The sequence below is a fragment of the Bos taurus genome, chromosome 2, assembly GCF_002263795.3.
Source record: "Bos taurus isolate L1 Dominette 01449 registration number 42190680 breed Hereford chromosome 2, ARS-UCD2.0, whole genome shotgun sequence".
NCBI classification, from domain to species: Eukaryota; Metazoa; Chordata; class Mammalia; order Artiodactyla; family Bovidae; genus Bos; species Bos taurus.
The window spans coordinates 121039895-121067791 of NC_037329.1; the positions used below are offsets into that span (position 1 = coordinate 121039895).

The 27897-nt window shown below is 40.9% G+C and overlaps 1 protein-coding gene and 1 pseudogene across 2 annotated transcripts in view; both read right to left on the bottom strand.

Annotated features, from left to right (window-relative positions):
• The window catches only part of ZBTB8A (zinc finger and BTB domain containing 8A), a 66218-nt gene that overhangs the window by 29380 nt on the left and 8941 nt on the right, over positions 1-27897 (bottom strand). For both annotated transcript variants that reach the window (XM_059876303.1, NM_001076264.2), the window contains 1 exon segment: positions 15683-15783. The gene's annotated coding sequence lies outside the window, so the exon portion shown is untranslated.
• On the bottom strand, positions 15799-27083 carry LOC132343388 (large ribosomal subunit protein uL29-like; annotated as a pseudogene).

A 27897-nucleotide genomic window follows, 5' to 3' on the forward strand; every position in this document is an offset into this window, starting at 1 on the left:
CTCTTTGCAATAGGAAGAGACAGTGACAAAGTGTACCAAGTGTACTCCCTGAGAAGGGAGTAGTAAGGGAGCTCATTACGGATGCCTCTGGTCTCTAAGTAAATATCACTATTTGTGAAAATGATGAGGATGGGGTAATATGGTAGAATTACAGTCATTAAATATAAAAATGTTTATCTGATTTTTAATCTACTCTGATTTATACTTTTCACTCAAATCACAAGATTAAAGTATCACAAGATAAACTGAGCTTCACCCATAGTAGATAATAAATATTCACTGGATTTGTATTGGTGAAACTGTTGCATTGCTAGACTATAGCATCTGACAAGCAGGAGAAATTGCTGTTTTTCCTTAACCTACCCATCTAGGGTTGAGTAAGTTTGTTCTTTGCTCTTGCCAGGCTTTTGTAACTAAGGCAACAGATTTTGGTTTCTGTACTGATCATTTTTTCGATGATCCAGTGGATGCTGGCAATTTGATCTCTGGTTCCTCTGCCTTTTCTAAAACCAGCTTGAACCTACTATGCCAAAGCCTTTGACTGTATGGATCACAATAAACTGTGGAAAACTCTGAAAGAGATGGGAATACCAGACCACCTGACCTGCCTCTTGAGAAACCTATATGCAGGTCGGGAAGCAACAGTTAGAACTGGACATGGAACAACAGACTGGGTCCAAATAGGAAAAGGAGTATGTCAAGGCTGTATATTCTCACCCTGCTTATTTAACTTATATGCAGAGTACATCGTGAGAAACGCTGGGCTGGATGAAGCACAAGCTGGAATAAAGATCAAGATTGCTGGGAGAAATATCAATAACCTCAGATATGCAGATGACACCACCCTTATGGCAGAAAATGAAGAAAAACTAAAGAACCTCTTGATGAAAGTGAAAGAGGAGAGTGAAAAAGTTGGCTTAAAGCTCAACATTCAGTAAACTAAGGTCATGGCATCCAGTCCCATCACTTCATGGCAAATAGATGGGGAAACAATGGCTGACTTTATTTTTCTGGGCTCCAAAATCACTGCAGATGGTGACTGCAGCCATGAAATTAAAAGATGCTTACTCCTTGGAAGGAAAGTTATGACCAACCTAGACAACATATTAAAAAGCAGAGACATCACTTTGTCAACAAAGGTCCGTCTAGTCAAAGCTATGGTTTTTCCAGTGGTCATGTATGGATGTGAGAGTTGGACCATAAAGAAAGCTGAGCACTGAAGAATTGGTGTTTTTGAACTGTGGTGTTGGAGAAGACTCTTGAGAGTCCCTTGGACTGCAAGGAGATCCAACCAGTCCATCCTAAAGGAGATCAGTCCTGGGTGTTCACTGGAAGGACTGATGTTGAAGCTGAAACTCCAATACTTTGGCCACCTGCTTGCGAAGAGCTAACTCATTTGAAAAGACCCTGATGCTGGGAAAGATTGAAGGCAGGAGGAGAAGGGGACGACAGAGGATGAGATGGTTGGATGGCATCACCGACTCAATGGACATGGGTTTGGGTGGACTCTGGGAGTTGGTGATGGACGGGGAGGCCTGGCATGCTGTGGTTCATGTGGTCGCAAAGAGTCAGACACGACTGAGCGACTGGACTGAGCTGAACTGAAGTGATCATTTTTACCTATTGCATACCTATTTAAGTCAAACAACTGCCCTTTTGTATTCCGCTATGTTCTGATAAGTAGAGTCTGGGGCCAAGAGTCTGAAATCTCATGACCCAGGATCTCTCATCAGTTAATTTCCTGTAAGCTATGCTAAATGGGTCAGAATGGAAACAGAAGACCGGAGGAAGAGAGAAATTTCCAGCTTCTAGCTCTCACAGTTGTAATATTAGCACGATGAGATGATTCTGGACAGCAGCTGAGGCAGATACAGAATCTTTTTGGTGATTCAAGTTCTGATTGAGGTGGCAACTCTTCAGCAGATCCGAGACTGACTGTGTCTCCAGAAGGGCAGCAGGCAGCACACGCTTGTGGCTTGCGCTTTAAGGGCTTGTGAACTCTCAAGCCCTTGTGGTCTCTGAGTATCATCTCCTTCTTCTTTTTTGTTCCTCCAGTCCCCATCCTGATTTGTGCTCTTCCAGACATTCCCACACCCTTGCAATTTCCTGTAGTATATTATCTCTGTTTGGAATATCTGGAATGACTTCCGTTTTCTGGATAGGACTCTTACCATACAATCTTAACAACAGAAAAGGTCCCAGGAAATAGACCCTCCAAAATAGGGTTTGGGGATTGGTTTGCTGACTGTTTGAGCTTGAACAGAGTGATGGGCTTACTGTCAATGGAAAATGGAAATGTAGTGGCATTATGATTACCTACCTCATCACTCATGTTTGCTTAGGATGAAGTCCTATCAAAGGCAATACTTTGGGAGACCAAGTGGCTGCTGCATTTGATCATCATGATAGTAATGATGACTACAAGGACTTGGGAGACCATCTGCTTCTGACTGTATTGGAGCACTTAGAGAGAGGAAATGATAAGTTCCAGTCTTTAAACTCAAGTCACCATCAGAGAATCAGAGAACTTTGATGATGACCCTAAACGAAGCTCTCTGTGAAATCACATGGCTCATATAGCTGAAAATTAGACCCCAAATGTGTAGGTTGCAAAATAACAACACAGGTTTTTTTTAACATCCTGACCAAGTCTCTGATGCGACAGGCACTGATGGTGAGGGAGACCCTAAGATGCGGAATGGGAACATCTGAATAGATTCTGAGAACCTTGAACCTCTAAATTCCCAAGAGCCTCCCTCACCAAGGAAGCTGCCTGTCCTTCTTAGTCTGAGGAGACCAGCCTTCCTTTCCCTGAAGACAGAAGAAACTCACCTGAGGCAACTACTTTGCAAGGAGATGCCAATTTTCCTCCAGACACACCTCCCCACTTCGCACTACCACCAGACCATGGCCAGAGTCAGATCCCAGTATTTCCCAGGGAGGATAATGTAAAATTATCATGCAGGAAGAGTTGTTAGTGAGTTAAAGCACTTAGGAATGTCTCTAAAAATGTTTCACTGGCTGACCACAACTTGAACTCAAGAGTGAACTATATTCAATGAAGTTGAGATGCCAAAAATTCTGGAATGTAGAGGAAGAAACCCAAATGTCCAGAAGACACTTCCTTCACTTAGATATGGAGGTTATCATCTGTAGGATGGGGATGACAGGAGAAAAAGTCCTCACTGAAATGGGATGATAAGATCCCAGAGTGGCAAAGGCCAGGTGACAGTGGTTAAATGCTGGTGACGATGTGCATATGATTACCATAGTATACAGCAGGGATCAAATTGCCAACATTCATTGGATCATGGAGAAAGCAAAAGAGTTCCAGAAAAACACCTACTTTTGCTTCACTACTACACTATAGCCTTTGTGTGTGAAAAGAATACATCAAGGCTATATATTGTCACCCTGGCTTATTTAACTTATATACAGAGTACATTATGTGAAATGCCAGGCTGGATGAGTCAAGACTCTCCTGGAGTCAAGCCAGGAGAAATATCAACAACCTCAGATATGCAGAGGATATCACTCTAATGGCAGAAACTGAAAAAGTGAAAGTGTAGTCACTCAGTCATGTCCGATTCTTCGCAACCCCATGGACTGTGGCCCACCAGCCTCCTCTGTCCAAGGAATTCTCCTGGCAAGAATACTAGGCAGAAACTGAGGAGAAACTAAAGAGACTCTTGATGAGCATGAAAGACGAGAATGAAAAAGTTGGCTTGAAACTCAAGATTAAAAAAAACTAAGATCATGGCATCCAGTCCCATCATTTCATGGCAAATAGAAAGGGAAAAAGTGGAAATAGTAGCAGATTTTATTTTCTTGGGTTCCAAAATCACTGTGGATGGTGACTGCAGCCATGAAATTAAAAGACGCTTGCTCCTTGGAACGAAAGCTATGATAAGAAAAGCTAGAACATCGTATTAAAAAGCAGAGACATCACTCTGCTGATAAAGATCCACATAATCAAAGCCATGGTTTTTCCAGTAGTCATGCATGGATGTGAGAGTTGGACCATAAAGAAAGCTGAGCACTGCAGAACTGATGCTTTCAAACTGTGGTGCTGGAGAAGACTCTTGAGAGTTCCTTGGACAGCAAGGAGATCAAACCAGTCAATCCTAAAGAAAATCAACCCTGAATATTCATTGGAAGGACTGGTGCTAAAGCTGAAGCTCCAATACTTTGGCTACCTGATGCAAAGGCCTTCTTGCTGGGAAAGACTGAAGGCAAAAGAAGAAGGGACTGGAAGAGGATGAGATGGTTAGATAGTATCACTGACTCAATGGACATAAATCTGAGCAAACTCTGAGAGATAGTGGAGGACAGAGAAGCCTCGCATGCTGCAGTCCATGGGGTCACAAAGAGTCGGACGTGACTTAGTGACTAAACAACAACAGCAGGGATGGATCTTTGGTGATGGCTAACTGATCTTGCTGGGAACTGTCTAAACAAACAGCTTACTAAAGTATTAACTTGGTCTATATAACAAGAAACCAACCAACCACCAAACAGAAACTCTAGGTCTACTGAGCAGGAATCTGATTTGTATTTTGGATTTTTTTTTAGGAATCTGATTTGGTTTGTCATATTGGAGTATGATAGCCTGCCATCGATAACTCAGACCTAAGCTGCTTTACAGAACTGGATTTATAGAACATTTGATTGAAGAAGGACACTACATTCCCACAAGTACATATTAAAAATCTCCTCTGAGTCTTCCTCAAGGGACCTGAAATAATGTCCTAGTAGGTCATTACTAAATGAACGTAAGTGAAGCCATTTACTAGAATGACTGGACACTAGGAGAAAGGAACTATGTAGATTTTTCAGGGACTGAGAAATACTGGTTCTGAACGTGTGTTAATTCCAGGGTACCCAAAACGCCATTGTGATCCACCAATCAAAGTAGGCAATATTAATGGAGTTCTGGCCTGTGTTTATCTCACCCTATGGTTATTTTTCCTATTTCTGAAATACATTTCCAAAAACCCTACCTAGCAACTGGCAAAAACCCCACTGTAGCTTGCTGATCATGGTATGGGAGCTATTATGATAAGGGGCTTCCCTGGTAACTCAGCTGGTAAAGAATCCACCTGCAATGCAGGAAATCCCAGTTCGACTCCTGGGTTGGGAAGATCCACTGGAGAAGGGATAGTCTACCCATTCCAGTATTCTTGGGTTTCCCTGGTGGCTCAGACAGTAAAGAATCCGCTTGCAATGTGGGAGACCAGGGTTCAATATCTGGGTTGGGAAGATCTCCTTGAGAAGGGAATGGCTACCCACTCCAGTATTCTTGCCTGGAGAATTCCATGGACAGAGAAGCCTGGGGGGCTACAGTCCCTGGGGTCGCAAAGAGTTGGACACGACTCGGAGACTTTGGAACAAATAGAAATTCTTAACTTTCCTTTCCTACCAGCATAAACCAAAACCAACACTAAATCCCTTGGAAATATACAGAGATTAGAGTCACCATCAAAGGCTTCAAAGATGTTAGGGTAGTGATTCCTATCACTTCTGCATTTAATCTGCCTCTCTGGCCTCTGCAGAAGGTGGACAAGTCTTGGGCACTGACTGTAGATTTTAGTATGCTTGTTCGTCATTCAGTCATGTCTGATTCTTTGTGACCTCATGAACTGTAGCCCACCAGGCTCCTCTGTCCATGGAATTTTCCGGGCAAGAATACTAGAATGGGTTGCCATTTCCGTCTCCATTAGTATGCTTACTGCTGCTACTGCTAAGTCACTTCAGTAGTGTCTGACTCTGTGTGACCCTGTAGACGGCAGCCCACCAGGCTCCCCTGTCCCTGGGATTCTCCAGGCAAGAACACTGGAATGGGTTGCCATTTCCTTTTCCAATGCATGAAAGTGAAAAGTGAAAGTGAAGTTGCTTAGTCGTGTCCGACCCTCAGCGACCCCATGGACTGCAGCCTACCAGGCTCCTCCATCCATGGGATTTTCCAGGCAAGAGTACTGGAGTGGGATTAGTACAATCAGAATTACCCAGTGACTAAGCATTATGCTTAGTCACTGGGTAATTCTGATTGTAGCTGTTGTTCCAGATGTGATCTTTCTATTGAAGCAAATCAACATGGTACCAGGCCCTTGGAATACAGCCATTGACTTGAGAGATATTTTGTCTCTATATGGATTAGTAGCAGTTTGTTTTCACCTATCAGGGACAACAGTTCACTACATCGATATTATAATGCTGATTGAACATAATAAGAAGAAAGTAGCAAGTATCTTAGATACCTTAGTAAGAAAAATGTATGCTAGAAGGTAGGAGACAAATACCGTGAAAACTGAGAGTTTTGCCTCCTCATTGACATTTTCAGAGGTCAAATGATCTGGGACATGTCAGGATCAGTCCAATCTAAAGTGAAAGACAGGACTTCCCTGGTGGTCCAGTGGTTAAGAATCTGCCTGTTAATGCATGGGATGTGGGTTTGATCTCTGGCCCAGGAAGATCCCAGATGCCTCAGGGCAACTAAGCCCATGAGCCACAACTAGTGAGCCTGTGCTCTGGAGCCTGCGAGCTGCAACTACTGAGCCCATGTGCAGCGGCTACTGAAGCCCACGCACCCTAAAGCTCATGCTCCACAACAAGAGAAACCACCACAATGAGAAGCCCACGCACTGCAACTAGAGAGTGGCCCCTACTCTCCGCAACTAGAGAAAGTCCTCACACAGCAACGAGGATCCAGCACAGCCATAAATAAATAAATAAATATTTTTAAAGACTTGTATCTAGAATAGATAAAGACTTCAAAAAACTTACTAAGAGGACAAACAACTCATTGGCAAATGATTTGAACTGATATTTCACTAAAAGACACACAAATTAGCTCATGAAAAAATGTTCAATATCATTAACCATTAGGGAAATACACAATGAAAAATGAAACGTCATTACACACCCACTGTAATGGCTAAAACTAAAAAGGCTGACAGTACCAAGTGTTGACAAGGATGTGGAGAAACTGGATCTCACACACCACTGGTGGGAATGCAAAATGGTACAATTACTTTGGAAAACTGTTTAGCAGTTCCAGTAAAGTTAAACCTACTCCAGGACCCAAGAATTCCACTTCTAAGTATTTACCCTAGAGAAATGAAAATATATGTCCACAAAGAGGTTTGTACAAGAAATTAGAGCTGCTTCATTCACATTCATCCTCATCTAGAAAGAAATGTCCATCAACTGGTGAATGGATAAATTGTGGTACATCCATACCAAAGAATAGCAGTGAGCAACAGAAAAGAACAAACCTCTGATACACAAAATGACATGAATGAATCTCAAAAGCATTAGCCTCAACAAAAAAAGCTAGATACAAAAGAGTCAACAGTGTGTGATTCCAGTCACATGAAATTCTGGAAATGGGCAAGACTAATGTAGAGTGACAGAAAGCAGACTGATAAAAGGCATTGGGGGCAAGGGGAAATAAGAGGGAAATTCTGGGTGATAGAAATGTTCTATCTTATTTTTGGTGATTGTTACACATGAATACATATCAAAACCCATTGAACTTGTACACTTAAAACACCATACCTCTTATTGTATGTAAATTATACCTTAATAAAGTAAAAAAAAAAAACAAAACACTCCTAGAAACAAGAGAATATATGAAGATATCCAGTTATAAAACACACAAAGTGAACACACAAAAATGAGTAGCTAGCTATCCAATGCAATGAAAGGTTCTCGCAAAATTGTTAAAATTAAATATCTTAAGAAATATGCAGGAAGTTTAAGAAGCATATGATAAAACTCTATAAGGAGGATCATAAAAGAACACTCGAATAAACAGACTAATGCCTTGGCTTTCTTTCTGGCCCTGCTCTTACCAGAGGGATCTGCTAAAATACAAGTCATGTCATCTCATTCCTCTTCTCAAAACCTCCAGAGGTTTTCTTTCAGAAAGAATTCCAAAATCATTACCCTCATCCAAAAGGACTGCAAGACCTTTCCTCCCATCCCCTACCTCCCCTAGCTCCAGCCTCAATGGTCTCGATGTTTCCCAACGTGCCAATGCACTCCTGATAGGCCCTGTGTCAGGAACCCTCCTCACCCAGATCTTCACATAACTTGTTCCCCAACTTTAAACAAATCTTTGCTTCAATATCACTATTAGAGGTTACCTTGGCAAGTCCATCTTTAGTATGGGAAGTTTCAGTTGATCACTATGACTCAACAGCTGTTGTCAATAGAAACTATGTCAGTTTAGAAACTAGGAGAAAAGATTAAAAGGAAACATGATAGTTGTCTTCCAATATTGAAGAACAATTACGTGGAAGAGGAAGCAGAATTATTCTTCCAGCAGCTCCGGCAGACGAGTCCTCTGGACTGATCACTAGAACCTTAAGTTCCACAAGGGCTGACTGTTCAGCACCCCTAGCACAGAGCACGTCTGGCACACAGGTGCTCAGTCATATTTGTTGAATAAATGTTTCAGTGTGGTTCTGAAAAGCAAAATGGACCAATGGATAGGACTCAAAGGAAGCAGATGTTAACTCAACATGAAGAACAGTTTCTTAAAAATGAGAACTTGATGGGATTTTTTGAACTCAGATGTCTTGATCTAGTGCCTTCATATTTATATGCAAGCAAACTAAGGTTTGGAAAGTTTTAAGTCGGTGGTTATTTTACTGCTTATCTCGGTCCATTAGTGGGCTGTGAAATCAATTTAGTGGGTACAAGCAGGATTTTAAAGAACACAAAATAGAATTTAAAATATTAGAGCTTATTGCAAGTAGTAAGAATTCTTACCTGATTTTTCTGTTTCAGATAGAGAGAGATTAATATACAGAATCCTAGGTGTGTATAGGTCAAGATGTGCTGTGTTTAGTCGCTCAATCGTGTACAACTCTTTGGGATCCCATGGACTGTAGCCTGCCAGTCTCCTCTGTCCATGGGGATTCTCCAGGCAAAAATACTGGAGTGAGTTGCCATGCCCTCCTCCAGGGGATCTTCCCAACCCAGGGATCAAACCCAGGTGTTCTGCATTACAGGCCAATTCTTTACCATCTGAGCCACCAGGGAAACCCAAGAATACTGGAGTGTGTAGCCTATCCCTTCTCCAGGGGATCTTCCTGACCCAGGAATTGAACCAGGGTGTCCTGCATTGTAGGCAGATTCTTTACCAGCTGAGTTACCAGGTAAGTCCTGGTCAAGATGTAAAATGTAGTATATCTTAATGTTTTGGTAAAAAAACCAAAAAACTATTTTGAGTAATACCAGGTTAAGCTGCTCAACACAGAATTTGCCCCCTTGCAAAGTAACGAGTTCTTTTTGCAGTTGAGATGGAGGTAGAATGTCATTGATTTAGGATGGAAACAGCTGGTGAGCTGTGGCAATAGATGATGTCAGGAATTTATATTTTTTCATTACATTTGTGTATATTTTCCAAAATGATCATACATCCTTTTTAAAGTAGTTTTAAATACATATATATGAAACATATTTTACAATAGAAATTAGAAATTTTACATGGAGATGAGATGGTTTCTGTAGGTTTACACTGAGCACCATTTGTACTGTAATCCAAGGCAAAAACCAAAACAAAACAGAGAAATAAAAACAATTTATATAATGCTCGCAACATTTGCCCACTATGAAATGAGCATTTTTCTGGTGCTAACTTCTAGGAGGAATCTGTATGTGAATTCTTCTGAGGGCATTAAATGTCATTATAGAGAATATTCGGACCAATACAATAAACTTCCTAACTGGTCTCCTTGCCTTTTATCTTTTACCCTTCAATCCGTCCTGAAGTATGTGATCTTTCCAGATTCTCCTGTTTAACATTCTTTAGTGCTCCTTCCTGCCTCCTTGATAAAGTCCATATTTCTACAAATGGATTTAATACCCCTTGGGACCCAACTTCTGCCAATCTCTGTATGCTCATCTCCTTCCAGCTACCTACCTCCCACTCTTAAGATCTATGCCATTCCCAGGTACACTATACCCTTCACGCTGCCAAGCTTTTTATATATTGTTCCTATGCTACAATTAAAACTACCCTTCTCAGTCTGAGAAGCTCATACTCTTCCTTCAGAGTCAGCTCAAACACAGCATCACTTGGGAAGCTTTCCTTGACTTTCCTGGGTTCATGCTAATTGCTATTTCTTCCAGGACCCACTGCATTGTATACATGTATGCCATGGCAACTGCTGGAATGCATTTTATTTGCCTGCTTGGATGTGTGTTTCCCTGCTACACTGTAATAATCACACGAGGAGAGACCATGTCTATGTGTGTGGTGGTGGTGGTTCAGTCGCTCAGTTGTGTCTGACTCTTTGCAACCCATGGACTATAGCCAGCCAGGCTCCTCTGCCCATGGGATTTTCCAGCCAAGAATACTAGAGTGGGTAGCCATTTCCTTCTCCAGAGGATCTTCCCCACCCAAGGATTGAACCTGGGTCTCCTGCATTGCAGATGGATTCTTTACCAACTGAGCCACCAGGGAAGCCCAGCACTGATTTAATGTTTGAGACATTCAATAAATATCTTCACTAATGTCCTTACTGAACTAACAAGGTTCTTTTTTATTTTTAATTTACTTTTAATTGGAAGATAATTGCTTTACAATGTTGAGTTGGTTTCTGCTGTACAATGATGTGAATCATCCAGAAGTATACATATATCCCCTCCCTCTTGAACCTCCCTTCCACCCCTCACCTCATTCCACCCTTCTAGGCTGTCATGAGCTCCCTGTGTATATAGCAACTTCCTGCTACTTTACATACCATAATGTATATGTTTCAATGTTACTGTCTCAATTTGTCTCACCCTTTCCATCCCCTGCTGTATCTATATGTCTTTATTACTGCCCTGCACACATACAATGGAATATTACTCAGCCATGCTGCTGCTGCTGCTGCTAAGTCGCTTCAGTCGTGTCTGACTCTGTGCGACCCCATAGACGGCAGCCCACCAGGCTCCTCTGTCCCTGGGATTCTCCAGGCAAGAACGCTGGAGTGGGTTGCCATTTCCTTCTCCAATGCATGAAAGTGAAAAGTGAAAGGGAAGTCGCTCAGTCGTGTCTGACTCTTCGAGACCCCATGGACTGCAGCCCACCAGGCTCCTCCATCCATGGGAGTTTCCAGGTAAGAGTACTGGACTGGGGTGCCATTGCCTTCTCCAACTCAGCCATAAAAAGGAACAAATTTGAGTCAGTTCTAGTGAGGTGGATTAATCTAGAGCCTGTTATGCTGAGTGAAGTCAAAAAGAAAAAAACAAATATTGTATATTAATGTATATATAAAATCTAGAAAAATGGTAATAATGAACCCATTTGCAGGGCAGGGATAACAAAGGTTATTTACATGACTTTCCTATATCCTGACTTTAAAGTCAAGGACATTCTATAATTAACTCAATGAAAACATTTCAAAGGCAAACTAAGCCAATATGTTTTGAGTACACTGTTCTTTAGAATTTTCTCTTGACATGGGATTCAAGCTGATTGAATATCGCCTTTTTTGTGTGTCCCTGTTGTGAACTATACATAATTTTACTGTGACACCTTTCACACTAATTTTTGTACCTATCTTTTCCTACAAACTCTTTGAAGGCAGGTATAGTTATAGTCATTTTATTTTTTTAATCTCCATTTTATGGCACAGAGTCTGATCTATAATCTATTAAAAGTTTGTTCCTGATAAAAATATATCTATTTTAGCCCCAAACCTAGCATTTAATAGAAGTTACCCAGTAAAGTCAGCAACAGAACAAGGATGCCATCTATTCCCACTACATATTATTTAACATTGTTCTGGGGACATTAGCCAATGCAATAAGACTTGAGAAAGAAACTGGAGAAAGAACTAGAAAGTAGGAGGTGAAATTACCACTGTTTGTGGATATGACTGTATACCTGGAAAATGATAGAGAATCAACTGTAAAATTACCACAAACAAAAAGAGTATTAACGGGGGTAGGAGATTATGAAATGCATATTAGAAATCATTAACTCATTAACTTATATATATATATGTGTGTGTGTGTGTGTGTGCACAAAAAAAAAAATACCAGGTAAGAAATATAATGAAATAAAGGACTCCCGTTTTCAACAGCATTAAAAATACAAAACACAGAGGAATAAATTTAACAAGAAATGCATAAGACTTATAAAAAAAACCTAAGGACACAAGAGAAGACTACAGAAAATCAAATTCTTTGAATAGGAACGTTCAACATATTAAGATGTCAATTCTTCCTAAGTCATTTTATAATATAACATGATCATAATAAAAATACCAGTAGGTCATTTTAAGATCAATACAAGTTGATGCTAAAGTTTTATGGAAAAATAAATATACAACAGCCAGTTAAATTTTGAAAAAGAATGAAGAGACGGAATTAGCACCAACAGACATTCAGTTATATTATATACTTCATCAATAATTAAAACTGTGATGTGATACTGATGATAAAGACACAGACAGACCAGTGGAGTATACTAGGAAATCCAGAAAAGCACCCCAATATATGTGGGAATTTAATATATGATGAACCTATGGTAAAAAGATGAGCAATTTACTAAGTGGCACTGGGACAATTTTTAGCCTTCTGGAAAAAAAAAATAAGCTGGATTTATACCCCAATCTCATACCACGATAAATGCCATATGGATCAAAGACCTAGGTGTGAAAATAAGTCCATAAAAGTGCTAAGAAAATATATAGAAGGTTTATAAACTCAAATTGGGAAAGGCCTTTATAACCATGACTCAAAATACAAAAGCCATAAATGACTGATACATGTGACGACATAAAGATAAAACAAAATTCTGTATAACAAAATATACCACAAAAAGGGAAAAGACAGATGACAACATGGCAAAAACATCTTTAGAGAAATGGCAATCTCCATAATATACACTAAGCTTCTAAGAAATTTGCTAGAAAAGAATGATTACCTAAGAAAAAATAAGACAAAGCACAGTTTACAGAAAAAGAAATACAAATATCATATGAAGGGATGTTCAACTTCAGTCATAAAAATATAAATGTAAATTAAAACTATATTGATGTTTCAGTTTTCCTCTCTCAAATGAGCCACAAAATCCAAACATTTGATAATATTGATAAGACTGTGGGAAAGTAAGCACTTTCAATCTTGACTGGTAGGAATATAAATTGGTGTCATTCCATGGAAGGCAATTTGGCAACAGTTCTCAAAATGATGAATGCATATATTCTCTGACCAAGCAACTTCACTCCTGGGAATTTATCCTACAGGCATACTAGTACATGGGGCTTCCCAGGTGGCAAAGTAGTAAAGAATTTGCCTGCCAATGCAGGAGATGCAAGAGATATGGGCTTAATCCCTGGGTCAGGAAGATTCGCTGGAGGAAGAAATGGCAATCCAGTCCAGCGTTCTTGCTTGGGAAATTCCATTGACAGAGGAACCTGGCGGGCTACAGTCCATGGGGTCGCAAAGAGTCGGACACGACTGAGAGACTAAGCACCAGCACTAGTATCCTGGTACATGATCGAAGGGACACATGTACATAGTTATTCACTGCAGCACTGTCTACAATAGCAAAAGGCTAGAAAAGTGTCCATCAGTAGAGGAAAAAAGTCATATGGAAAGATGGCTAAGACACCAATATAACACATGATACACATAGTTAAGTCTTTTTAAAAAGCAAAGAACACACCCAAAAAATATAAGGGAAAAAAGTGGAAACTCTGGAAAACCAGGACAGTGGTTGCTAACTGGAGGCAAGCTGGGATCTGGGAGATAGAGGCAAAGATGGAGGGGAGACGTTATATGGTATACTTTTTTAACATTCTGAGTTTGGAATTACATGAATATATATTAAAAAAATTTTTAAGTGTGTCAAACAAGTGGGTGAAATATTAACTATCAGTCTCACATTTATCCAGATCTAGGTTGTAATTCATGATTAAGATATCTTGGGAGCTCACAGAGTAATAATATTCTGTGTCTACTTATGTCAAGATTCATGTGTCCCATGAACAAATGACAAGCTCACATTCCATTATGAAACGTCAGGAAGTTATATTTCTGGGAAGAAAGAGAGAACAAACCAAGCGAGTGCTAGGTGAACAAACAGCTATACTATTGCAATTGTCAATCTGCTTACTGGTCTAAACACAGTGATGATGGCAGGAATGGGAAGGAAGGAAAAGATACAAATGACCCGAATGGGATATAAATCCATGGGTCTTGATGGCTGATTGAAAAATTCTACTGCTTATGTTCAGAGAGCCCCACTGCAGTCTCCAGAGCTCTTATAACTCTTATTCGACTTGCCTAATTGTACCAAAGTGTACCATGATTTGTAATTGGCTGTGGAAGGCTAGAGAGAAAGAAAGAGAACCCAGTGATGTGGTGTTTAGCAGTATCACTAACAAAAATTAGAAAGCCGGAAGGAAGAAAGCCAAGTTAGGGAAAAAGCAATGACTTAGGTTTTAAGTACATGCTGTCTGATGTGAGTGGGAAATCAGGTAGCTGTGGCCAGAGGGCTACTGGAAATCCTAGTCTGAAGTTCAGAGGGGACGTCAGACTTGAAGGTGGTGATGTGGGAGAGATCTGCAAATAGAGAAGAGGCTCAGAGGAAATACGGGCAGCAGGGAGAAGCTGGAGGACCGCCCTGATTGTGGAGCAGAATGGGGAAGAGAAGGCAGAGTTACAGACAGAGAAATATAAGAAGAATCAGGAGAGCATGTGACAGGTACACCAAGGGTGAGGAGCTTTAAGAAGCAGTGAAGCAGTCTACACATTGAGAAATGGAAGGGGCACAGCAGTAATAATAGTAGCAATGTGCTCTATCTCCTGAATCCTGACACACCATGACCTAGAAGGTAGACGGCATTGTTAGCTCCATTTTACAGAAAAGAGTATTAACCCAGGGAATCTGCTGGTGGTCCAGTGGTTAGGACTCTAAGCTTTCACTTCTGAGGGCTGGGGGTTCAATCCCTGGTCAGGGAACTAAAATCCCAAAAGTTGCAGTGAAGCCTAGAGAAAAAAAAAGTGGGGAGGATATTAATTCAGAAAGTGACTTCAAAGCTGCAGGATGTCACTGATGAGCTACAGTCCTTCATTGCTTTCTTGGAAGAGCTGGGAGATCAGAGTTCTGCCACTAAATTAGCTATATGTGCAGGGACAAGCAACTTCACCTTTCTAGGTTTCATTTCCTTCTCTGAAAATTGAGGGGATTGGTGTAGATAATCTCTAGCTCTTATGTAACATGAGTCTTTGATTAAAACCAAATGGAAGAGGGATTCCCCTGGCAGTCCATCGGTTAAGAATCCACCTTGCAATGCAGGGGACTTCGATTTGACCCCTGATTGGGGAACTAAGATCCCACATGAACTGCAATTACTAAGCCTGTGAACTCTGGAGCGCATGGGCCACAACTAGAGAATCAATGTGCCACAACTAAGACTCAACACAGCCAAATAAATAAATAATTTTTTTTTAAAGGCACAATGGTAGAGATACATATACACAAGATGGGCAATGAATTGAAAATTTAGCCATAAGTGAGCAGGAAGACCCAGCCAAGATCAGAATGCTGAATGTTTTATATAGTGAATTTTCAAGCAATAAAATTACTTACTCTGATATATAAAATCTATAATTGAAAAACTCTTTTTATCTATATATTTCAGTTAATATCAACAATTAAAATTTTTCATACCTGGAAATTTATAAATACTGTTCTTGAAACCCTGCTAAGCTGGTTGAATAGAATAAAAATAGAAGAGTCCAAGTGACGCAGTCTGTATATGAAGGATTGTCCTGTAGAAAGAGAAAAGAGCTATTTATAATAAACATTTGTAATAAGAGACAGAAATGACTGCTAAGGTACATAAATATTTATGGAAATAAATTAAATAGGAGCATTTATCAAGTATCATTTCTTGAGCATGTAAAAACAGATCATCTAGCACAGAACAGATGTGGGAATCCTGAACCTCTTCATATTAAAGTCTGCAATAAAGATTTCCAAAATTAAAATATATTATGGCAGACTGAAAGCAAACATACTTTTCAACTTTAAGAATAAAATAAACTTTTTAAGACAACAGCTGTTCAAAGGCTGGCCAACAGATGAAATACCAAGACAGCAACATATGTTCTATTACCCTTTTCCTATAAATGACATCAATATGATTTGCAAGAAAACCAAACAGAATAGCTTTAAAGATTCAACTTACAAAGTTAAACATTTCTTTAAAACTCTATGGTTAACAGGGAAGTGGAGGAAAAAGTCCTACTACATATGTTCACAAAGTCCCATTCAGTTCAGTTCAGTTCAGTTCAGTAGCTCAGTCATGTCCGACTCTTTGCGACCCCATGAATCACAGCACGCCAGGCCTCCTTGTCCATCACCATCTTCCGGAGTTTACTCAAACTCACGTCCATCGAGTCAGTGATGCCATCCAGCCATCTCATCCTCTGTCTTCCCCTTCTCCTCCTGCCCCCAGTCCCTCCCAGCATCAGAGTCTTTTCCAATGAGTCAACTCTTCGCATGAGGTGGCCAAAGTATTGGACTTTCAGCTTTAGCATCAGTCCTTCCAAAGAACACCCAGGACTGATCTCCTTTAGAATGGACTGGTTGGATCTCCTTGCAGTCCAAGGGACTCTCAAGAGTCTTCTCCAACACCACAGTTCAAAAGCATCAATTCTTTGCCGCTCAGCTTTCTTCACAGTTCAACTCTCACATCCATACATGACCACTGGAAAAACCATAGCCTTGACTAGACAGACCTTTTTTGGCAAAGTAATATCTCTGCTTTTGAATATACTATCTAGGTTGGTCATAATTTTCCTTCCAAGGAGTAAGCATCTTTTAATTTCATGGCTGCAATCACCATCTTCAGTGATTTTGGAGCCCCCAAAAATAAAGTCTGACACTGTTTCCACTGTTTCCCCATCTATTTCCCATGAAGTGAGGGGACCAGATGCCATGATCTTCGTTTTCTGGATGTTGAGCTTTAAGCCAACTTTTTCACTCTCCTCTTTCACTTTCATCAAGAGGCTTTTTAGTTCCTCTTCATTTTCTGCCATAAGGGTGGTGTCATCTGCATATCTGAGGTTATTGATATTTCTCCTGGCAATCTTGATTCCAGCTTGTGCTTCTTCCAGCCCAGGGTTTCTCATGATGTACTCTGCATAGAAGTTAAATAAGCAGGGTGACAATATACAGTCTTGATGTACGTTTTTTCCTATTTGGAACCAGTCTGTTGTTCCATGTCCAGTTCTAACTGTTGCTTCCTGACCTGCATATAGGTTTCTCAAGAGGCAGGGCAGGTGATCTGGTATTCCCATCTCTTTCAGAATTTTCCACAGTTTATTGTGATCCACACAGTCAAAGGCTTTGGCATATTACAGTCACCCAGATCTTTCATTTGTTTGCCAGACTGAACCAGTGTCTCTCAATTTGCAGGAGCAGCTGCAAATTTAATTCTTGTGTTAAAAATGTTTGAGTGTTGGGCTTCCCTGATGGTCCACTGGTGAAGAGTCCACCTTGCAATGCATGGGACACTTGTTCAATCCCTGCTATGGGAAGATCCTACATGCCATAGAGTAACTGAGCCCATGCATTTCTACCCTAATCCAAACCTTTTTCATTCCCCCCCCAAAAAAAAATCTGTTCAACTATTTTGCTCATTGATGAAATTTTGTTAATGTAGAGACTGTTAAGGCTTTACGTTCATAGGCAGTGGAAAATGAATTAAATGCTTTTTAAATCAATCAATTAAGCTAAGAATTCCCATCAAAATAATTTTGACTAAATTAATGAAATCATTTTTAAAGTAATACAGGTTATTTCTAATTTTAAAAAGGTATTACAGGGCTTCCCTGGTGGCTCAGTGGTAAAGAATCTGCCTGTCAATGCAGGGGATACACATTTGATCCCTGGTCCAGGAAGATCCCACGTGCCACAAAGCAACTAAGTTCGTGCGCCACAACTACTGAGCCTGGGCGCTGCAACTACTGAAGCCCACGCTCCCTAGAACCTGTGCTCCGCAGCAAGAGAAGCCGCTGCAATGAGAAGCCTGCATGCTGCAAAGAATAGCCCCCGCACAGCGGTAAAGACCCAGCACAGTCAGAAATACATAAATTAATTAAATTTAAAAATAAAATAAAAGCATTATATACTTGTAGAAAAAATTTTAAATATAGCAGTTATAAAGAAGAAAATGAAATGAAATAACTTTTAAATAAGCATCCTGAAAACACCACCAGACAAAAGATAACTGCTCAAATATACTTTAGTTAATAAAATAAACACATCAGTTACCCACTCATGAGGAGGTCTGAATTCTGGCAAATTAAAGCATTCAAAACACTGACCTGGAAGTTAACAACAACACAAAATTTTGAGCAGCAACCAAAAGAGAAAAGAGCCAAGATGACCTGAGTATTCCATAAAGTGTAATGTTATTTCCTCTTATGATTGGCAAAGTTTATATAAAAAAAATTCCCACAGTCTCTACAGCTGGGAAGAATGGGAAACTTTAAAAAATTTTTTTTAAATAAAGGGACAAAAAACAAGCTGAGAGCAAAAGGTGAGGGAGCTGGGAAGCAGCAAACCTATGGAGATGGGTTATCAACACTTATTATGTGTTTACATTTGAAGTACAGCAAAGAATAGAGTTGGCTATGAAAAGGATTTTAAGAAATACCCATCATTAAAACAGCAGGGTCTAATTTAGAGGTAAACTAGGACTCTGTAGTTGGGGGAACAAAATAAATAACCTGTTTTCTTTTTTTTGGTTGTGCTGAGTCCTTGTTGCTGCGTGGGCTTTTTTCTAGTTGCAGCAAGCGGACGCTACTCTCCTTGCAGTGGCTTCTCTTGTGGAGAATGAACTCTCCGGTGTGCAGGCTTCAGCAGCTGTGGCTCCCAGGTTCTAGAGCACAGGCTCAACAGTTGTGGCGCACAGGCTCAGTTGCTTCGTGGCACGTTGGATCTTCCTGGACTAGGGATCGAACCTCTGCTCCCTGCATTGGCAGGAGGATTCTTTACCACTGAGCCACCAGGGAAGCCCAATAACTTTTGAGAACAACTCCTCCCAACCCTAAAACCTCATCCACTCCTAGCCCCAGTGAGTGAGAAGGACACTCAGTAAAGGGTATTCACTTTGATAGCTTTAATAGCTATAACTATTTAGCTTTAACTATTTCAACAATGTAACTTAAGAAAACTAACTGGCACTGTCCACTGTACTGGGTCTGTACAGAGGCAAGTAAAGTTAATTCTGGGGCTTTTTTTAAAGAGAACTGATTTTTGAACATAGTCTGTACCAGAAACAGTTTATATATACTGATGAAATGTCATCTTTAGTGACAACCACCAAATTCTACCCTAGCAGAAAATTATCTGAGTGGATTTGAGTATTAACCCCCAGCATCCTTTCTAACTTCCTTGTGGAAAATTAAAATGTCCATTTCCCAGACTCCTCTACAGTTATGTTTCCCCATGTGAAATGGGGTCTATCTGTCAGCTGTTTCGTGAGATTTGGAAGGCAGAAATGGGGCGGGAGCCATCTTTCTGCTCTTCTGACTGTTAATGCTGGCAAGCACATTTATGGAAACATTGGGTTTTTCTGCAGTGTTCCAGCGTCCCGAACCTCACAGCTGTCAAGAGACAAGTTTGGTGGAGATAGCCGTTACTAGTTGGTGGGTGTTGAGGGGCAGTTTCAGAATAGCAATTTCCTGACCCTTGAACTGCAGCAAGCAATGTCATCTGGAACTCAGATGTGGCTGGGGTGGCCTCCTGAGACCCTCCCCTGGAGGGCCTGATAAGTAGTCTGGTGCTGGGAATAATTTCTGAAGGCCCATGCCTCCCAGCCCTTCGAGTAATTCTGCAAACAGACTAAAATGCTAGAGTGGTTTCTCTTTCCTGCAACTGGGCCCAGATGACATATTAGCACACCAGTTGCCTCAATACATAAGCAGAAGGGTGACTGGTCTGTCTGTGAGCTGCAGTACTGAGCAGTGTGCTTGACGATACATGCTCTGGAATCAGACTGCCTCGGTGCAAATTCTGGCTCTGCCATACATTAACCTTCCTGGGATGTTAATGTCCCTGTACCTTAGTTTCTTCATCTATAAAATGGGACTAGCAATAATATTTTCCAGTTATGGGACATAGTAAATGAAAAGATAATCTAAGTAAAGTACTGGTTTTTCCAGTAGTCATGTATGGATGTGAGAGTTGGACTATAAAGCTGAGTGCCAAAAAATCGATGCTTTTGAAGAGTCCCGTGGACTGCAAGGAGATCAAAACAGTCAAGCCTAAAGGAAATCAGTCCTGAATATTCATTGGAAGGGCTGATGCTGAAGCTGAAACTCCAATACTTTGACCACCTGATGCAAAGAACTGACTCACTGGAAAAGACTCTGATGCTGGGAAAGATTGAAGGCAGAAGGGGACGACAGAGGATGAAATGGTTGGATGGCATTGCCAGCTCTATGGACATGAGTCCGAGTAAGCTCTGGGCATTGGTGATGGACAGGGAAGCCTGGCGTGCTGCAGTACATGGGGTTGCAAAGAGTTGGACACAACTGAGTGATTGAACTAAACTGAACTGAAAGTGCTTATAATAGTGACTGTCTTAGAAACGGAGAAGGCAATGGCACCCCACTCCAGTACTCTTGCCTGGAAAATCCCATGGATGGAGGAGCCTGGTAGGCTACAGTCCGCGGGGTCACTCAGAGTCAGACACGACTGAGCGACTTCACTTTCACTTTTCACTTTCATGCATTGGAGAAGGAAATGGCAACCCACTCCAGCATTCTTGCCTGGAGAATCCCAGGGACAGGGGAACCTGGTGGGCTGCTGTCTATGGGGTCAGAGTGGCGGACACGACTGAAGCAACTTAGCAGCAGCAGTCTTAGAAAAAGCCCCTGAGAGATGTTAGCTATTATCACAGTAATATTACTAGTTATGCAGGCCACTTTAAAACACTGCTTTAATTGAGTAGAAAATGTAAACATTTTAGAATTTTATTACTATACATTTTATTGTGACCTCAAGAATTTTAACTTACACACAAGTGGTCACAGAAAAGATCTGACTGGTTTCATCATATATGTATACACAGAGAGAGTGACGATTTCAGAACCACAGTGTACCTGAGGATAGCAAACTAGCCAACTAATTAGTTACTCTAACTAGTTTTTGTGGGTCTCACCCTAAGGAAGAGTAATTTTCTAGTAACAATTTTTGCCATTTTCCCATTACAAATACTACCTCATTAACTATGCTCTGACTTTATTTTGGGGGGCTCCAAAATCACTGCAGATGGTGACTGCAGCCATGAAATTAAAAGATGCTTACTCCTTGGAAACAAAGTTATGACCAACCTAGACAGCATATTAAAAAGCAAAGACATTACTTTGCCAACAAAGGTCCGTCTAGTCAAAGCTATGGTTTTTCCAGTGGTCATGTATGGATGTGAGACTTGGACTATAAAGAAAGCTGAGTGCCAAAGAATTGATGCTTTTGAACCGTGGTGTTGGAGAAGACTCTTGAGAGTCCCTTGGACTGCAAGGAGATCCAACCAGTCCATCCTAAAGGAGATCAGTCCTGAGTGTTCATTGGAAGGACTGATGTTGAAGCTGCAACTCCAATACTTTGGCCACCTGCTTTCGAAGAGCTAACTCATTTGAAAAGACCCTGATGCTGAGAAAGATTGAAGGCGGGAAGAGAAGCCGACGACAGAGGATGAGATGGTTGGATGGCATCACTGACTCAATGGACATGAGTTTGAGTAAACTCCTGGAGTTGGTGATGGACAGGGAGGCCTGGCATGTTGCAGTCCATGGGGTCACAAAGAGTCGGACACAACTGAGCTACTGAACTAAACTGATAAACCAGGGTGTGTTATTCAGATTTTTTTTTTCAGCTTCATTAAGATAGAACTGACAAATAAATCTGTAAGATATTAAAGTGTACATTATGGTATCTGATATACATATACATTGTAAAAGGATTCCTCCTACCTAGTTAATTAATGCATGCTGATTTGCTGAGTTGTGTCTGACTCTTTGTGACCCCATGAACTGCAGCCCACCTGGCTCCTCTGTTCATGGGATTTTCCAGGCAAGAATATTGGAGTGGATTGCCATTTCCTCCTTCAGGGGATCTTCCCGACCCAGGGATAGAACCTGTGTCTCTTGCATCTCCTGCAGTGGCAGGCAGATTCTTGACCACTGCACCATCTTTCCCCTTTCTTTTTTTTGGTGAGAACATTTAAGTTCTGTTCCCTTAGCAAATTTCAATTGTATAATACAGTGTTATCAACTATAGTCTCTATGTTATACATTAGATCCTCAGAACTTATTCATCTTATAGCTGAAAATTTTGTGCCTTTTTAGCAATCTCACCCTATTTTCCCCACCCTCCGGTCCCTGACTACTTTTCTACTCTGTTCTATGAGTTGGAGTTTTCAGATTTCACGTATAAGTGATAACACACAGTATTTGTCTTTCTCCACCTAGCTTAATTCACTTAGCATATTATTTTTTGGGTCCGTCCATGTTGTCACACATGACAGCATTTCTTTTTTGTCATGACCGAATATTATCCCATTATATATAAACCACATTTTATTTATCCATTCGTCCATTAACAGACACGTAGACACTTATTTAAAATTTAGATTGTTTTTAAAATGTTATCAGAGAGGAGACTTCATGAGAATGAGATCAGTACTCATTTGAAAACTGGAAGTTTAAAATTTTAATGTTTAGGCTTAGAATGCTATTCTAATGTACTTATTAAGAAGGTCTTAGATAAAATTATGGCCTGGTTTGGTGTGAAGTGTATTCTGCATTTTAAAAAAAAAAGTGTATTCTGATGATAAAAAAAGATTTTGGAATAAAGCTCCCCCCGCAATATGCTGAAATTATAAGAACGCTGTGTTTCACCTTATCCAACAACCATCGAGACAGAGGGCCCTGAAGCCAATACAAAGGTGTTTGCTGTACCTTCGACAGTTCAGATGCTGCAGAAAGTCCAGGACTCAAGAGCAATGGAGATTTACTGAAGAGTTAGAAAAACAATGGAAAGAAAGAAACTTCATGCTTTGATGCAATAACTACTTTTACACTGTTCTGAAAATCATACAGCTATATATATTTTTGGGCTTCCCTGATAGTTTGGTTGGTAAAGAATCCACCTGCAATGCAGGAGACCCCAGTTTAATCCTTGGGTTGGGAAGATTCCCTGGAGAAGGAAACGGCTACCCACTCCAGTATTCTGGAGAATCCCATGGACTGTATAGTCCATGGGGCCCGCAAAGAGTCGGACACGACCAAGCGACTTTCACCATCATATATTATTTTGTTCTTTTTTTAAAAAAAATATTATTTTTTGGCTGTGTCAGGTCTTAGCTGCAACACTTGGGATCTTTAGTTTCGGCATGAAAACTCAGCTGTGGCATGTGGGATCTAGTGCCCTGGGCAGGGATGGAACTTGGGTCCCTTGCATTGAATGTGCAGAGTCTTAGCCACTGGACCACCAGGCAAGTCTCTCTTTCCCTTTTTTTAAAGAAAAATATCTTTTATTTTCATGAGAACAGATATTCTGAAATGTGAAACATATTCATTCAATATCTATTTATTGAGCACCTGCTCAATGCCAGGCAATCCCTGGCCCTGGGAATACAACCCTGATGACACATCAAAGATCAGTGCCCTACAAGGCCTCAGTGTCTATCAGCAGAGAGAGAAAGAAAGAGAGAGAAAGTACTCCTAGGAGAAGGAAACTATAAAACCAAGGAAGCAAATGACTTTGCCTGGCCGTGTCCACATGCATGCATGCCAAGTCGCCTCAGTCATGTCCAACTATTTGCGACCGTATGGACTGTAGCCTGCCAGGCTCCTCTGTCCATGGGATTCCCCAGGCAAGAATACTGGAGTGGGTTGCGATGCCCTTCTCCAGGAGATCTTCCTGATCCAGGGATTGAACCCACGTCTCTTGTCTCCTGCATTGGCAGGAGGGTTCTTTACCACTAGTGCCACCTAAGAAGCAAGTCCACAAAAGCTTCCAAAAGGCAGTAACAGTCGAGTCTTGAAGGATGAATAAAAGTTCATAATGGCGAAGAGGACAAAGGGCATTCTAGACAGAAGCCCAAAGGGCAGAGGCATAGCAAGTATTAAAAAGCATGACCTCTTCAAAAAAGTTTGCTGTGGCTAGAGACTCAGGGTCTGTGAAGGGACAGTGGGAGATAAACAGAGAACAGTATGTAGGTGCCAGCTCCTGAAACCCCTCCACTTCTGTGGGTCTGGACATTTTTGAAGGATTTTAAGAAGAATGACATGGTTATAGGTCTACCAATGACTAGCTATGTGACTTAGTCAAGTTACTTAACCCTAAGTACCAGTTTCCTTTTTGTAAAATGGAGATACTGACTTAAGAGGCGCTAAGGAAGTCTGTTGAGAGGATTAAGTAAGATAATAGCTAAGATAAGTAAGATTAACAGCAATAAGAAATAAAGACAAACAACAATGAGCATGTGAAGATATGTTTAGCATCAGGAGTCATTAAGGAAATGCAAGTAAAAGTCAGTGAGATATGACTTCACACCCATTAGGCTGACTACTATAAACACACACACACACACACACACACAGGAAAATAACAAGTGTTGGCCAGGATGTGTAGAAATCAGAACCTTCACGTACTGCCAGTTGGAATGTAAAATGGTACACCCATTTTGGAAAACAGCCTGGTAGTTCCTAAATGATTAAACATAGAGTTACCACAAGACTCTGCAATTCCACTCCCAGGTTTATGTTTATGTTTAAGAGAAATGAAACTATATATGCCCATAGAAATTTGTATACAAATGTTCATAGCAGCATTATTCATAACAGTGAAAGTGTAGAAACAACCCAATGTCCATCAACATTTGGGAAATGGACAAACAAAATGTGGTAGATCCACACAATGGAAAGTTATTCAGCCATTAAAAAGGAATGAAAAACTGATTTCCTATTTGCTACCACATGGATGAAACTTAAAAACTTCAAGCTAAGCAAAAGAAGCCGGTCACAAGACACCATATATTTTATGATTTCTTTTATATGAAATATCCAGCATGGGCAGGTGAGAGACAGAGAGTAGGTTAGTGTTCTCAGGGGCTATTAATGGATGTGCGGTTTCTTTATGCAGTAAAGTGTTCTATGATTACAGAGTAGTGATGGCTGCATAACTTTGTGAATACACTAAAAAACACTGAATTGTACACTTTAAAAGGTGAATTTTATGGTATATGAGTTATATCTTCATAAAAGTAAATAGCTAATATTTGAAGGTTTACTAAGCACAGTAGTAAGCATTTTACACCCATTATCTTATTTCAGTCCTCACAACAGCCTCATGAAATAAGTGCTACTGTGATTCACATGGTATAGATCAAGAAAAAGAGGCACAGAGGAATAAAAACAAAATCTTCTCCAAGACTGCACATGAAGCAAGGGAACAGACTGGAATTCAGGCTGACTGACCCCAAACCAGCACTCTTTTAAGTCCTGCATTTTTTCTGACCATAATGTATGCAAAATGCCTAGCAAGCAGGTGGGTGTGTGTGTGCTCATTCATGTCCAGCTCTTTGAAACCCCATGGATCAGGCTACTCTGTCCGTGGGATTTCCCAGGCAGGAATACTGGAGTGGGTTGCTATTTCCTTCTCCAGGGGATCTTTCCAACCCAGGGATGGAACCAGTGTCTCTTGCCTCTCCTGAACTGGCAGGAGAGGCATGATTTCTTTACCATTAGTGCCACCTGGGAAGCCCAGCATGCCATCTGTTGTTGTTCAGTAGCCAAGTCGTGTCTGACTCTTTGCGACCCCATGGACTGCAGGACGCCAGGCCTCCCTGTCCCTCACCATCTCCCGGAGTTTGCCCAAGTTCATGACAATTGAATCAATGATGCCATCCAACCACCCCATCCTCTGTCACCCTATTCTCCTTCTGCCTTCAATCTTTCCCAGCATCAAGGTCTTTTCCAATGAGTCGGCTTTTCACATCTGGTGGCCAAAGTATTGGAGCTTCAGCTTCAGCATCAGCCCTTGCAATGCATATTGTATTCAGGGTTGATTTCCTTTAAGATTGACTAGTTTGATCTCCTTGCTGTCCAGGGGACTCTCGAGAGTCTTCTTCAGCATGACAGTTCAAAAACATCAATTCTTCGGTGCTCTGTCTTCTTTACGGTCCAGCTCTCACATCCATACATGACTACTGGAAGAACCATAGCTTCGACTAGACGGACATTTGTCAGCAAAGTGATATCTTTCCTTTTAATATCCTAGTGGCTCACCATGCAGTTAGGGCTCAATAATTATTAGGTATTATTGTTATGATGAGCCAGTTTGTATACCCTGAAAAAAAAACCCAAAACAGCCTGGAGAAATAGTGGGAGAGGCAGGGCCAGGGAGATTAATTTAAAGGCTTAATGCAGTTGTCAAAGTAAGAAATGGTGAGGAACTAAATTAAGGCATAGAGACTGAAAAACAGAAGCGATATACAGGAATTTTTCCAAGAAAATAGGAATTGTCCTAATAAATTGGGGTAGTTATAACTCGATATACTAATATTTACACCTACAAAGCATTAACGTAACTTGTATTCATAATTGTACTTTTTTTTTTTTTTTTGCCAGTTTGCTCGTTTTATTGATGCCTGGATGCTCAGGCCTTGACCGCATATTCCCGGAGTGGGAACAGCCACTCTTTCCACCACTGCTTCTTGGTCTTCAGGTTCTGTTCATGCTTGGTGCATGGCTCGTGTTTTCTTGGGTCACAGATCAGAGGCTTCTTACCCTTACAGATTTCCCGAGCTTCTCTTTCTGAGTCTGGTTAATGACGGTGAGTACACTGGCAATGGATTTAAAAACGAGAATCTTGGAGAGTTTGGAAGCCTCACTGCCTGTCACTTTAGCCACACGCAGCTAGGATAGCTCCACCTTCAGGTCTTCCAACTTTTTCAGCAGTTCCTCATTCTTCTTGCCACGAAGGTCTTGAGCCTTTATCTTGGCCATGGCTGTATAGTCTGCCTCTGCAGCCTTCTCGGAGGGAAAGAGCCATAATTGTATTCCTGAGTCATCAGGAAAGGTTTAGGTTATTCTCAAAGTATGTGATTAAGTCATGGAAATGGGTAATATGTTTCAAATTTTCTTTTTAGTAGATTGACCTTATAAGTTGAAACAGCTAGTTATACTAGTTCATGCAGACAGTCAAAATTCAATTGAGGACTTCCATGATGGTCCAGTGGTTGGGAATCCACCTGCCACAACATGGGTTCAGTCTCTGGCCCGGGGAGATTTCACATACAACTAGAGAGTAGCCCCCGCTTGCCACAATTACAGAAAACTCACACACAGCAAGAGAGACCCAGCGCAGCCAAAAATAAATACATAAAAATGAAATTTGAAACATTTTAAATATCTGTAAGAGTTTAATCTATAACAGTCCTAAGAATATTAAAGAATTAATGATTCCCACCAAGTTCAAGATCTTTAAAGGTGGATGAAAAAGACAATATACATATTTTAGGAATCATTAAGTTAAAAAGAATTGATGCTTTTGAACTGTGGTGTTGGAGAAGACTCTTGAGAGTCCCTTGGACTGCAAGGAGATCCAACCAGTCCATCTTAAAGGAGATCAGTCCTGGGTGTTCTTTGGAAGGACTGATGCTGAAGCTGGAAGTCCAATACTTTGGCCACCTCATGCGAAGAGTTGACTCATTGGAAAAGACTCTGATGCTGTGAGGGATTGGGGGCAGGAGGAGAAGGGTACGAGAGGATGAGATGGCTGGATGGCATCACCGACTCGATGGACAAGAGTTTGGGTGAACTCCTGGAGTTGGTGATGGACAGGGAGGCCTGGTGTGCTGCGAT